This window comes from Tenrec ecaudatus, chromosome 2 (genome assembly GCF_050624435.1).
Source record: "Tenrec ecaudatus isolate mTenEca1 chromosome 2, mTenEca1.hap1, whole genome shotgun sequence".
NCBI classification, from domain to species: domain Eukaryota; kingdom Metazoa; phylum Chordata; class Mammalia; order Afrosoricida; family Tenrecidae; genus Tenrec; species Tenrec ecaudatus.
In genome coordinates this window covers 130,433,007-130,445,137 of record NC_134531.1, presented here as the reverse complement: position 1 = coordinate 130,445,137, position 12,131 = coordinate 130,433,007, and the positions used below count along the sequence as shown (strand labels likewise).

The window sequence follows — 12,131 nt, the reverse complement described above, 5'->3', positions numbered from 1 at the left end:
CATTGCTTTAAACACAACTTTCATTTTCTAACCATCTGCAAGTTGTATCCTGTTTAGAGAGGTGAACTGTTAAAATATGACCTCTTAGTGACGAGATGTGAGACAGAGGTCGCTCTCCAAAGCTAGCCCATCACTGGGCATTGCTTACACATGTCGGTTGCCTGGAGAAAGCTATGTGCCAGGCTGTTACAGTGGCCCCCTTTCATCTCACTGGTAGGATATTTACAGTACGGTCCTTAGAGACCACATTAGGGGACCAGCAACATCTCTTGTGGTGTATACAGAAGTGGAAGTATTCTGTTTTCAGCCCTGTTATTATGGTTAATTTTGCTAAGCCTACAATTCTCTTTTGAAGAATGTGAATGCTTTATAAGGATCTAGGGCATTTTCTGAGACTTAACATCAAGGAATAAGCTTTTATAGTAATACCAAGTCTTCTTTATAGGATTTCAGATACATCAGTGGGATCATTTGCTAGTCACTCTGCAAGGGGAGCTAAGTGGTAAAGAGCCAGTCAGGGCTTTATAAGTTAGCATTTTTACCACACAAAAATGTTTGTTCTTAATTCCAGACAGCACTGAAAGAAGTAAGGCAAAGTCATCCCTCTCTGTGCATGAGCACTTGTCAAGACTCCTATGTGCATTGTGGTGGAAACCCAAGGCAGGGAATTCAAGTGTCATTTATAAACATGCGGTCAATTATTAGTGGCCGGAAGAATTTTACATACCTTGGTACTGGAGACATTTTAAACTAAATAAAGGCAGTTTGGTCAAATGAATGGAATTTTAATTCCAATGAATACCCAGTGGTTTTTTAAAAAAGATATGAGTAAATGCATGCTTAAAAACTAGCTGCCACTTAAAGTACCTTACGTAATGTAGGTGACTATCTTCAAATGACAGCTTCCCTCATAATGAACTAAAAGTACCATAGGAAGTTAACTGTCACTTAGTATTTTTATTTCACATAACTGCTCAGCATACTAAGTGACAGATACTTTCATACAATACACTTAATCCCTTGATGGAATTTGAGGGCAAACTAGAAAGTCCTTTTTAATTGTTTTGATCAGTCCATATCTTACTCAGGCTTCACATTTATTCATGGTGGCACCTCATCCCTTGCCTTCCCTTTTAAATGCCAGAGGTGAAATTTTCTTATGGAAATTTGACTTAATAGATAGCTTTATTTTGCATAATTACAATCTGGCTCAACCTCAATTCATCCAACATTTACTATAACTTTTAAAGGTCCCAGAAATACTTCTAAGTAAGGTTTTATCATCCCATTTTTTAAATAACAAATGGAAAAGCATTTCAAAAGTTGTGTTCCCACATGTTTTCTCTTACTATAGTAAACTATATTTTGAACAAAAGCATTAATTTGTCACTTTGATACTGTTAAATGTATAATTCAGTGGTTTTAATTATATTTACAATCTGTGCAACTATAATGATCATTCAGTCCCCTAAGTTTTTCATTACTCCAAGGTTTTGATTAACCACATGAAGTCTATGACAGACAACTGAACCAACCTTGCTTGATGAAAGCCTAAGAGACTTAAAAATACTTAATGATAAAGATACAAGACTATTCCTACAGCCTTCAGAATGGTTTGCAATTCACTGGAAACAAAACAAAAATCTTTGCAACTGGACCAATAGACAATACCATGAGGATGGAGAAAAGATAGAGGTTGTTGAGAATCTCATTTTACCTGGGCCCACAATCAATACTCTTGGAAGCAGCTGTGAAGATATATGAGTTGATATACCGTATTGGGCAAATTTGCTGCACAATACCTCTTTAAAATGTTGAAGAGGAAAGATGTTTTTGAGGAGTAAGTTGCACCTACCCAAAGCCATGGTATTTTAAATCACTTCATATGCATGTGGCAGCTAGACAATGAAAAAGAAAGGCTAGATAAGAGTTGATATATTGGGCTCAACACAAGGCTTCCTTCTGGCCAGTACCCCCGCAGCTTGCGTTGCGGATCCTGAGCCAACTTCGCCTTATTAAATTATCAGAGTCAGTAAATCAGGAAAGCCTCTCTTTACTCTAAGTTCACATCCTACGTAAGACTCTCAAGTTCCGGAAAACTCCTTAGGCCAACCCTACAGAAAACGGACATGACTTCTCCCTGGCCAACGCACGGTACAGGTTACAGCACCCATTTCTCAGTGGATCCTTTTCTGGAGTTGTTCTCAGTATTGCCTGCACAAATAGCCAACAGGTCTACGATGAATAGATCCTGAAACTATTAATAGTCTTCTCGGAAGCCTACTGGCACTGAATGAGTCTATGCGGAGAAAAGTCCAAGGTGTGAAGCTTCAGTTACACAGGTCATCCTCCCTCCCCGGCTTGGGCACTCCATTGACGTCCCGCTTCCATTGCCCCGCCCCCTCCTCTATAAGCAAGATGGCCGGGAGCGAGGCTGGAGTCACTCTGCGGCAGCCTCATCTTTCTCGGCAGGATCTCACCACCTTGGATGTTACCAAATTGACACCACTGCTGCATGACGTCATCAGCAGACAAGCCACCATCAATATAGGTACAATTGGTCATGTAGCTCATGGGAAGTCTACAGTTGTAAAAGCTATTTCTGGAGTCCACACCGTCAGGTTCAAAAATGAACTAGAAAGAAATATTACCATCAAACTTGGATATGCTAATGCTAAGATTTACAAACTGGATGACCCAAGTTACCCTCGTCCAGAATGCTATAGATCCTGTGGAAGCAGTACGCCTGATGAGGTTCCTACAGACATTCCAGGGACCAAAGGGAACTTCAAATTAGTCAGGCACATTTCTTTCGTGGACTGTCCAGGCCATGATATTTTGATGGCTACCATGCTGAACAGGACCACCGTGATGGATGCAGCTCTTCTGCTGATAGCTGGCAATGAATCTTGTCCCCAGCCACAGACGTCTGAACATCTGGCTGCTATAGAAATCATGAAGCTGAAACATATTTTGATTCTACAAAATAAAATAGATTTGGTGAAAGAAAGTCAGGCTAAAGAGCAGTATGAACAAATCCTTGCATTCGTACAAGGTACAGTGGCAGAAGGAGCACCGATTATTCCAATTTCTGCTCAGCTGAAGTACAATATCCAAGTTGTCTGTGAGTACATAGTAAAGAAAATTCCAGTACCTCCCAGAGACTTTACTGCAGAACCCCGACTCATTGTGATTCGGTCCTTTGATGTCAACAAACCTGGGTGTGAAGTTGATGACCTAAAAGGGGGTGTTGCGGGACGTAGTATTCTGAAAGGAATGTTAAAGATGGGCCAAGAAATAGGAAGTCCGACCTGGTATTGTTTCTAAAGATAGCGAAGGAAAACTCACGTGCAAGCCCATCTTTTCCAAAATTGTGTCACTTTTTGCGGAGCATAATGATCTTCAGTATGCGGCTCCTGGGGGTCTTATTGGGGTTGGAACAAAAATTGACCCCACTTTGTGCCGAGCGGACAGAATGGTCGGGCAGGTACTTGGTGCCGTAGGAGCTTTACCTGAGATCTTCACAGAGTTGGAAATTTCCTATCTCCTACACAGACGGCTTCTAGGCGTCTGTATTGAAGGAGACAAGAAAGTAGCCAAGGTGCAGAAGCTGTCTAAGAACGAAGTGCTCATGGTGAACATTGGATCCCTGTCAACCGGAGGAAGAGTTAGTGCAGTGAAGGCCGATTTGGGCAAAATTGTTTTAACTAATCCCGTGTGCACAGAAGTAGGAGAAAAAATTGCCCTTAGCCAAAGAGTGGAGAAACACTGACGTCTAATTGACTGGGGCCAGATAAGAGGAGTGGCAATCAAGCCAACAGTCGATGATGACTGAAGATGCCCAGTTAAATAGCAATAAAGCTGGAAAATCACTCGCCAACCTAGGGATGTATGAAGATGCCCAGTTAAATAACAATAAAGTTGGAAAATCTCTCCCCACCCAAAAAATTGATATATCTGAAATATGGTTTTAATCAAGAATATTGAGAGTACCAAGGGCTGCCAAAAGAACAAATCTGTCTTAGAATAAATATAGCCAGAATATTCTGTAGAAATGAAGATAGCAAAACTTTGTTTCATGTACTTTGGACATTTCATCCGGAGTTTGAAGTCCCAGTAAAAGAACATTATGCTTGGTAAAGTGGCAGGTCAATGAAAAGAGGAAGACTTCAAGGAAATGGATTGACATAGTAACTGCAACAATAGGCTCAATTATTACAATTGTTAGTGCAGGGTTTGGTTGCTGTCCATTGTGTCAGAAAGGAAGGGAACTGACTCAAGGCCCCTACCAGCAGCAAGCAACAAGGCTCCAGCCTCATCACATAGCAACTCTCCATTTCCTTCTCTCTACAACCCCTGGGAACACGTAATGTACTTTTCTGTTTCTATTCATTTTTTCCTATCTTGAAGTGTTATGTAAGTGGGATCATATTTATCCCTTGATTATTAGTTCTTTTCATTTAATCTAATGTTTTCCAGGTCCATCCATATCACAGTTTCTATACGATTTTATCTTTATAACCAAGTAATATTCCATTGTGACAGATGGTTAAGCACTAGGTTGCTAACTTCAACCTCTCTGGTTTAATCCTATCAATGAATCTTTCTGGGGTAAATACCGGATATGACAGAATAGGAAACCTTATGGAGCATTTTTACTCTTTCTTATAGGATCCTCATGAGTTGTAAGGGCCTAAGTGACACCCAACAGTGACAGCTACCATTACAACTGTGGTAGTTACATAATCTGGTGTTAGTTTGAGGATTAAGAATGAAGGGGTGGAGTCTAGCCTGTCAATCATTGTATAGCCAAGGAGCCTCTGTATGGGCATGGCCTTCTCCTGAGGATTCTGGGAACTCCTGTATTTCGTCCTTAGAGGTGAAAGACTCTCTCTGCTCACTCCCTGGGAGACATTTCTGAGGAGAAGCCATATGAAGCTACCCTGAGGCAGTCAGAGTTTTGGAGCTGAAGTAAACATGTGGAGACCCCTGCCAGTGCTGAGATGCTTACAATGCCACTGGATCCACAAGATTTCTAAACCACTGACTGGTGATCTCCCTGCATTTGGTGTCATTGCATGTGTTTCATGAGTCTGAAGAGGACTTTAGAGATTGATTTCAGACCTATGGCCTAATATTGGACTTATGGACTTGTTCTGGACTGGGCTGGGATATTATCTCAATATTCTACTGCTGTTGTTTATAAAGTTCCTTCTTACACAAATATGTGTCTCCCTGAATCTGTTTCTCTAGCCTACCCAGACTAACACAGCAACATTCCCTAGTAAGTATCTTGTGCTAGTTTTTGTGCCAACATGGCACCCATAAGAAGATACGGGTACAGTTTAGTGTGTCAATAAGGTTGCAGTCTGATGTCATCCTTTGGAGGTGTGACCAAGATAAATGGCTCTCTGGTGGCTGGTACCTTGCTCTCTCTGCCTTCATCTTCCTATTGAGCAGCCACATAGAGACCTACATGAGCCTGAAGATGCATTCACTACCTTTGGAACCACAAGATTTTGTACCCACCAGCTGGTGATCTTTATGAATTTTGCACCATTACATGTAGCTGTATGAGTCTGAAGAGGGATTTGTGGACTAGTATTGGGCTTATGGACCCAATCTGAACTGGGATGGGATGTTTTCCAGTTATATAACTACTTTTGACATAAATCTCTCTCTTACGCATATATGAGTGTCTCTGGATTTGTTTCTTTAGTCAATCTAGCCTAACACATCATGGTAACTTAGGAGTGGAGTAATAGAGAAACAAATCATACAGCTGGACAGAAGGAATACTTGTTGGACCTCTGCCTTACAGTAGTTTTTTTTGGCTAGGTGGTGATCACATAAAGCCACACTGTTTACTCATTTGTTTTCTAGAAAGAATATGGGAAGTTAAACTTTTAACTCTTATCTTTAGTTGTTGTCTTTGGTTATTCCTATTTGAAATGGAGAAAATGAATGTGACAAACATAGATTTTGAGCTCATGGGGCAAAATGGTTCCTTGAAGTCAGAGACCATGCTGTTTAGTCAAAATAGCTAACAGATGGTCCTGCCCTAGGGTGATGCAACTGGAGACCTAAGGCACTATTGCATATGGATAGTTTAGATAAGAAAGGATTGAATTTGACTATTTTAAGTTCAGATAAGAAAGTTCTATTTATATATGATGATGGAGAATGCAGGAAGATCACTGGCCGGTGGGTTCAAGGTCTTGTGAAATCATTTTAATTGTGAGATTGGTGAAAGTTTACAGCACAAATAAGTTTTCCATTTCATTGTTCATATATAATTTGTTACATGGGAATGATTTCAATTTTCACATGAGAATAACATCACTCTTGCACTTTCCTCTGTTTTTCATATCCAGTAATCTGGGTTTTTTGTTTGCTTGTTTACTTTTTGAGAATTAGGTGAAGATTTATAGATCTTATTATGAGTTTTCCTCTCAACATTCTTTTTAAACTCCCCATTTCCTCCCTGTGTTTCATTCTCCCATCCCTCCTTCATTCTCAACCCTCTGAACCTTGTCCTTGGATAAATGCTTCTTATTTGTCATATATGATTGATTATTCTAACATATTGATGAGTTCAGTTCCTAACCTGAAGGGTGACTTTAGGTCATAGTCTTGGGGATTCAGTCACTCTCTCTGACCAGTAATCCTGGTCTCTCTCTCTTCTTTTATGACTTAGAACTTTATTCCATATTTTATCTCACTCTATCCAGAACTTATTTAATGTAATCTTCAGAGAAGATAATAGTGGTGGCCAGCCACCATCTATCCTTTCTGGTCTCAGGGCTGTGAAGTCTGATGTTTGCACGTGTGGTCCATTAGTCAACTAGAATGATTTTCTTGCATGTGTCTTTAAATTTTCATAATTCTTCTTGCCTCTGGATGGGGACAGACCAATATCTTCACCTTAAAAACCTGCTCCTGAGCTTTGAACAGCCTAGTGGCTATCCACCACAGTAGGATGAGGAATCTTGCCTCTGTGAACTATTGCAGGGAAGTAAAATTTCTTTTCTTAATTTTATTTTTAACAGCTTTATTAGCAAATAATTCACATATCATATAATTTACTAATCCAATCACATCAAGAAAAGTTGTACAGTCATTACCACAAGCAGTTTTAGAACATTCCCTTCACTCTTGTGTTCACTTTTATTAGCTCCCCATTTCCCCCCAACTTCTCCTGCCATATCTCCAAGGCACTATTAAACCATTACTCTGTCTATATATTTACTCCTCCTGAATTTTATCTACAAAAACATTAAAAACAAAAAAACCTGAAAACAATAATGAAGTAGAACAAGACAAAAACTAGAACAAATTTAAAATGGATCAAAAGATAAAGTACTACAGTTTACTTAAGATCATGTGCTATAATCTAATTTCCTGTGCATTTTGCATGATAGCCAGATGTGTCACATTCCTGGTCTGTGTTTGGAGGGGACTCAGCAGAGTCTATGGTTCTTACCCGAAAGATGTTTGCTTGCATTTTTGTAGCTCTGCCAAGGCATTCAATCAATATATGGGTCATCAACAACTATGCATGCTCATCCTCCTGGCAGGATCGCTGATGACAAAATGGGTGCATAAACAAATGTGGTGAAGGAAGCTGATGGTGCCTGGCTATCAAACGATTTTGCCTCTTGGGTCTTAAAGGCTTAAAGGTAAACAAGCAGCCATCTAGCATAGAAGCAACAAGCCCGCATGGAAGAATCTCACCAATCTGTGTGATCATGAGGTGTTGACAGGATCAGGTATCAGGCATCAGAAAACCCAAAACAAACAAATAAACCAAAGAACATATCGTTGAAAATAAGGGGTCAGAGCAAAGCCCCCAAACCCATCTGTAGACAATGGGACATCCCCTCGTGGAAGGGATGAGTCAACCAGGGTACAACATAGCACTGATGAAATACAATATTCCTCTGGTTCCTTGAGGCTTCTTCATCCCCCACTTTGATGGCACCAGTCTTGCCTCTCATTGTGGGCTAGAATGGTGCATGCACACAGGTACAGATAAGAGATAAAGCTCATGTCACATAGAATCCAGGAACAGGAATGGGAGTAGCAATACCAGAAGGTCAGGAGGAGAAAAGGGAAGAGGAGAGGATGAAGGGGGAATGGATTGCAATGATTGACACATAACCACCACCACCACCCATCACAGCCAGGGAATGAACAACAGAAACCGTGAGGGAAGGGAGGCAGCAGTTGGTGTAAGATATGAAAATGATAATAATGTACAATTTATGAAGGCATCATGAGGGGGATGGAAGGGATAAAAAGGAACTGATACCAAGGGCTCAATAGAAAGTAAATATCTTGAAAATAATTATTGCAACATATGCAGAAATATGCTTGATACCATCAATATAGGAATTATTACAAGAGTTGTCAGAGCCCTCAATAAAATGATCTATTTAAAAAACAAACAAACTATGGATAGCCTTTTAAAGAATGGGAATTCCAAAATGCTTCATTACACTCATGTAAACGTTAAACACAGATCCAGAGGCAGTTGTGGGAAGAAAACTAGGGAATACTGCATGGCTTAAGATCCAGAGAGATATTCACTAGGTTTCTATCCTCTCACCATACTTGCTCGAGCTATATGCTGAACAAATAATCAGAGGGACTGGATGATTTGAAGAACTCCAGGATTGCAAGAAAGCTTTTGAACAACCTGTGACATGCAGATGACACAACCTTGCTTGCTCAAAGTGAGGAGAACTTGAAGCACTCGCTGATGGAGATCAAGGGGTGCAGGCTTTAGTATGGACTACAACTCAATGTCAGGAAGACCAAATCTTCACAACTGGACCAATAGACGCCATCATGATAAATGGAGAAAATATTTAAGTTTCAAAGATTTTGCCTTGTTTGGATCTACAAGCAATGCTTTTGGAAAAAGAAGCTAAGAGATCAAAAGAAGAATTTTATTGGGTAAATCTCCTTCACAAGTCATCTTTAAAGAGTTGAAAAGCAAGGTGGTTGCTTTGAGGACCAAGCGGTGCCTGGTCCAAGCCATAGTATTTTTAATCATCTCTAAATTGGGCACTGAGTCAGGAATGCTGGAGGAAAATGAAAGCATTTAACTATGGTGCGGGTGAAGAATATTGACAGTTCCAGGGACTACCAAAAGAACAAACATCTGTCTTAGAAGAAGTATAGCCAAAAGGCTTCTTAGAGGCAAGGACAGTGAGACTTCATCTCAAGGACTTTGGGCATGTTGCATGAGAGACTAGCCTCTAGAGAAGGAAGTCAAGCCTGGCAAAGTGTAGGGGCAGCAAAAAGAGGAAGTCCTTCAATGACATGGATTGACACAGTGGCTGAAGTGATGGGCTCACACGTAACAATTGTACTGATGGTGCCAGATCAGGCAGCATTTTGTTCTGTTTTACATAGGTTAAGGACTAACCAGTCAGCATCTAAAAACAACCATGTCTTATAACTTCCAGTAATTGGGTGAGACTATGCAAATAAGGTGTATGAACTTAAGGGGGCTGCTTAGTTTGGCTTACCATTCCCTTGGCTATGAGAGCTGTATCAGTAGTAGTAACAGAGAATTTCTGGGACCATCAAGGAACAAGAGTTACCATTGGAGCATGGAGATCCTGTCCTACAGTGGTATAAGCTGAGAGTAGAGACACCAGAGACTACTGCATTGTAGACCAGGGGACAGAACAAAAGAGCCACACCAAGACTGAGTGGAGGGGCAGGGCCCCTGAGACTGAGATAGTGAGGCAGAGTGGCATGCTGGCTTCCCGGCTCAAAGACAGAGAGGGCGAGGAACTTTGTAGCTGAGAGGCTGAGAAATAGAGAGACTTGGCTGATGGCCGAGGAGAGGTGTTGCTGTGCACTAATGACAAACAACAATTCATTATCATGAGTATTTTCTGTGAATTCTGTGTGGCCACAGCAATGGATTATCATGACTGGAAACAGGATAAGGTAAATGAAGGATGAAGGTTGGAGGCATATCTGACCTCCGTCTAGGGGCAATTAGCCTCAGACTGGTGTGGAAATGGCGTCTACATGCTGCTTTCTCAACTATGTTAGGCCAATTGACCTTGGCGTCCCCAAAGATCATAGCCCCAAAGTCATTCCTTCAGTGTTTGGTTATGTCTAAGACATTTTCACAGTTTTGACCCTTGTATGCTCCATCACATATATATTTGCAGCACAGGAAAATACATATATAGAAATACCCCTGTCATATCTCTCTATATTTGTGGGTTTATTCCTGCTCTCTCCCACACTTGTTTAGCCTATGTGTCTATCCAAGAAACCACTCATAGATAACCACTGTGGTTAAATGAATTATTTGATATGGCTTTCCTAGACATTGTCTTTGTAACTCTAACCAAATGGCTGGGTGGGAGCGTGCACATAAGGTGCCGAAGGCTCTAACCGAAGGATTGGTCAGATTTGGCATTCTGCTGGAGCCATCTGAGGCTACTCAGAAATAAGAACCACCAGAAGACAGCTCTACCTTCAGTAGTGAAGGCAGCGGAGACAGCACAGGCAACAGGGGTCAAAACATGGAAATCATGAAACAGAGCCGTGGGTTTTCCTGACCCATAGAACAAATAAAGCTTAGTGTCTTTGGGAAGGAGGTTGGTTTGCAGAGCAGGGTCTCCTTCCTGCATTCATCAGCACTAGAGGAACTTTGTAACACTGAGTAAGCAGGGCAAAAGCCAAGGGACCATTTGCCTGAAATTCTGAGGACCAGAGAGAGAAATGTCTACTGGCAAGGCAGAGAAGAAGCACTGCTGGGCACAAAGGGTCTATGTCCTTATAATGATTTCTAATCTTGACCTGTGGTAACCTGCTAAATTCCCAAATGACAGCACCTCTTCCCTGCAATAATTGTGACAGCTCTGAGACCTGTGCAGTCACTGCAATGGATTACCGAACAACCGAGAAGTAGGGCGCCCTGGGAAGCTCGTGTGGTATCAGAAGAGGAAAAAGAAGGCTGAAGAGTACAGGCTCATCTGACATCTGCATTTCAGGAAGGAGCTCTGCCAGATGTGGAATTGGTTTCTCCCAGTGGTGAGATTCTAGTAATTTAGTAACTGGTTCACTGCCCTAAAAACTGTGGGAGCCCTGGTGGTGTAATTATCATGTTTGGTTGCGAATCCCAAGGTCAGTAGTTTGAAACCACCAGCTGCTCTGCTGGAGAAAGATAGGGCTTTCTACTCCCATAAAGAGATGGAAATCCACATGGGCAATTCCACCCTGTCCTATAGGGTTGCTGTGAGTTGGAATGGACTTATTGGCAGTGAGAAGAAGCGAACAATTTCATTAAGTATAATGTCCGCCAAGTTTACTCTCATTATGAAGTGTTTCACAGCTTAATCATTATTCTTCAACATTGCATAATATTCCATTCTGTGAGGAAGGTCTTTAAGAAGATGTATTGACACAGTAGCATTGATAGGCTCAAGCATCGGAATAATCATGAGGCTGGCACAGGACCGGCCATTGCTAAGTTCTCTTGTTACTGTGAGTCAGAATCAACTTCGAGGCCCCTAACAGCAACAATAGATCAATCTTTCCATTGATGGGCATTCAGATGGTTTCTGTCATTTTGCAATTTTGAATACTGATGTGATAAACATGAAAGTACATATGTCTATTCCTGTTCCGGTTATTATTTCTCTAGGATACATGCTATGTAGAGGGATTGCTGGGTAATGTGTTTCTGTTTTCAACTTTTAGAGGACGTTCCATGATCACTTTCCACAATGGTTGTACCGTCTTACAGCCCAATCAGCAGTGCATACGCATTTCTTTTCTCCACCCCCTCACCAGCATTTGTTGCTCTCTGTTTTGTTGTTTTTGCAACCAAGATGATATCTCATTGTTTTTAATTTCATCTCTCCAGTGGCTAGTAATAGTGAGCACTGCTTCATATGCGGGTTAGCTGCTTGAATGCCTTCTTGGAGAAGCATTTGTTTGTCTCCTCTGCTCTTTCAAAAGCTGCATTGCTTGTTGTTTTTCTGTTGTGCTGAAGTTTTCTATAAATTGTAGAGATTTGCCTATTTCTGATATGTCATTGCCCCCCAATTTCCCCATCTGGGTCAAATGTCTCTTTCACACATTTGGTGACATCT

The 12,131-nt window shown here is 41.1% G+C and overlaps 1 pseudogene; it reads left to right on the top strand.

The window, feature by feature from the left end:
• Positions 1–2,418: 2,418 nt before the first annotated feature.
• Positions 2,419–3,835, top strand: LOC142440960 (eukaryotic translation initiation factor 2 subunit 3 pseudogene; annotated as a pseudogene).
• Positions 3,836–12,131: the final 8,296 nt, after the last annotated feature.